Source organism: Vespula pensylvanica, chromosome 13 (genome assembly GCF_014466175.1).
Source record: "Vespula pensylvanica isolate Volc-1 chromosome 13, ASM1446617v1, whole genome shotgun sequence".
NCBI classification, from domain to species: Eukaryota; Metazoa; Arthropoda; class Insecta; order Hymenoptera; family Vespidae; genus Vespula; species Vespula pensylvanica.
The window spans coordinates 2930166-2932923 of record NC_057697.1 but is presented as its reverse complement, the minus strand read 5'-3'; the positions used below and the strand labels follow the sequence as shown (position 1 = coordinate 2932923).

At 37.5% G+C, this 2758-nt stretch overlaps 1 protein-coding gene across 1 annotated transcript in view; it reads right to left on the bottom strand.

Annotated features, from left to right (window-relative positions):
* LOC122633820 overlaps positions 1-1989 on the bottom strand; it is a 25649-nt gene extending 23660 nt beyond the window's left edge. Inside the window, exons 1-3 of the mRNA XM_043822214.1 lie at positions 1798-1989; positions 1504-1704; positions 658-828 (exon numbers count right to left, since the gene is read on the bottom strand). The gene's annotated coding sequence lies outside the window, so the exon portion shown is untranslated. The remainder of the gene's footprint in view (positions 1-657; positions 829-1503; positions 1705-1797) is intronic.
* Positions 1990-2758: the final 769 nt, after the last annotated feature.

Sequence of the window (2758 nt, the reverse complement as noted above, 5' to 3'; positions counted from 1 at the left end):
GAGAGAGAGAGAGAGAGAGAGAGAGAGAGAGAGAGAGAGAACCCTTATTGCCGGTGAGAGAAAATTGATGCCGCGGATAATGTCGAAATTTACATTTGCAACTTAAGAATGAAAAATTTCCCGAGACTGTCTCGAACGAATTGGCCGGTCTGCGAACGGAAAGTTGCACGCGATATACGGGTTAGTCGTAACAGTATAGATACGGCAGAGCTCTTGTTGGATCGCGAGAGACGATTACTTACGTACGTTTCTGTACGTACATATGTCTACGTTGGTAACCATATTTCATCTTTGTATAGTCGTACCTTTTTAGAAAAGATTTCAATCCAAACGAAAGTAGTAGTAGTAGTAGTAGTAGTAGTAGTAGTATGTAAGTAACCACTTAAGAAATATTTACTTTACCCAATAATTACAACGTCCTGCATTATATCTTTCTGCGTGTTTAAGTATCATCGAAGAAATTTAAGGAAAATACGAGAGACCCGGGTGAGAACACACCGAATCAGTTTTAATTCCCGACTAATGGAAGCGTCATTAAGTTTAACGGACGGCGAAGAACGCCCGTCGCCGAGCGTACCATTATTTTTACCGTTCTGCCTTGTAAATTACACTTCGAAACGTACAAGCCGCAATTCCTTGCCTTTGCCCCCTTCTTACCAACAGAAGAGGTGCTTCCAATTTTTTCACATCGTCGACGTCTTCACTGACGTTCTCCATTTTCGCCTGTTTCGCGATAACGACGTGAAATTCCACTGGCAGGAAGAAATAAAAATGTCGTCGATTTCTCAAAAGAAGGCGGCGAAATGCGAGCGTCGTTGATCCTTCACCCTGAAAGAAAAAAGGAGTAATAAGTTGACTGAATGCATGAACAAGAAGAAGAAGGAGAAGAAGAAGAAGGAGAAAAAGAAGAAGAGGAAGAAGAAGAGGAAGAAGAAGAAGAAGAAGAAGAAGAAGAAGAAGAAGAAGAAGATCAGCGTGTTCAACGTCGCGATCTCGGTTCGTTCACTTTCGTGCTCGCTGAGACGTTCCCGTCTGATTCTCACGAGGTTGTCGAGTTCGCGATCGATTCGATCGCCATGCCAGACCCTAGACCACGTCCGTGCGTGTCATACAAGCACGTGAGGTGCATTTTCGAAGAGACGAGTCGAAAGAATAAGGTCGTCAAGTGGCGCTCTGGCCATTCTTTTTTATCTATCTATCTATCTAAACTCTTTTTTCTATTTCTAGTACTTTATCTCTATTCTACGATCAGACGTTTCAATGCATTTCAATGATCTTAATAGACTCCTTAATTTTACGATTGCAAGGTGTCCTTTATACGGATGGACGTTCAAACGTTTGTAAATGAAATCTCGTATGTTAATGATCTCGAAATAATCGTAAAAATCGTTAAATACCTTTCGTTGTTATCTCACACGTTTCTATGTACTTTGATCCTACAATTTTTATATAAGTGTGTATGTATATATATATATATATGTATGTATGTATATATGTAAGTACGTCGAACGAGAGCGGATGGACGCTTCTCCCGAGGCATTTCAAACTCGCACGGTCGTCGAGGCCGATCGTGACTTCTTTCCCGTTTTTTGCGGAGTGCAACGAACGTACGGTATCCTATTGTTCCAACTCACAAACCCTCCACTTTCCGTCGTGCTTCCTCGCTTTCGTCCATCTTCGATCGATATGATCGACGAGATGATACTAGAAATTTAATAAAACGATTCAATGACTCTATATCCTCGAGTAACTACATTATTCTATTGGTAAAAGAACGACGATATCTTTTTTACTTACTCGAACGAACGATTACGCTGGAAACGCTTATAATAAATGTTATCTATGATTTCCTATAGAAACGACTTAACCTCTCGAAAATCTCTCGAACCAATTTTTCAAAATCGATTTCCGATAGGATATCTTTATTTGAGATATTCATTATAATGGATTTGTATATACATACATATATATATATATATATACACTTCTTTTTCGTTTCGTTTTGTTTCTTAAAAAAGAAAAAATAAAAACTCTCTCCATTCGTGAAATATTTACGATAGAATTCAAGTACGCTTCCGTGAAGATTAAGTTACGTATCGATATTGCAATAAGATTGTTAAAGTTCGATATAAGTATCTTTAAACTTACCATAAAATGCTGGAAACATTTCGTACGATAGTTAAAGAATATTAATTTTTATAATCGATCGAAGTAAAAATTTCATCGTCTGATAGATCGAACAATTCTCTAGATAAATCCCTTTTTCAGCGATATTATTGGCCAATTATCAATATGTTCGATCAATCAAATTTCTTCTAATTAAAGAACGTATTTGATTATGTCATGATTGGTTCGAAATCTTGCATAATTTCCAATCGATTTTTTTATTGGTTCATACATAAAAACATACTCACGGTATTGGTTGAAACATCGCTTGCAGCGCCCCTATATTCATTATTACAATTGAAAATCTTTTTTGCATGTAACGAAATTGGTTGACCAACGCTTGCAGCGCCCCTACGATCGTTAGTGTAATTTAAAATTTTCGTGCGTGTCGCGTCGCGATGAAAAAGTTCGAACGTTTGTTTAAATTTTTTTGGAAAAAAGTCTCTTCAGATGCCTCATATCGTCGGGTAAGTCTTCCTTATAACAAGATTAACAAAATTATTATAGTTAATCAAAGTTTCTCGACGAATTAAATAACATTCTTCGCATAATATTCTTGCTTGGCAAAAGTACGTTACAAGAAAGTGCGTTG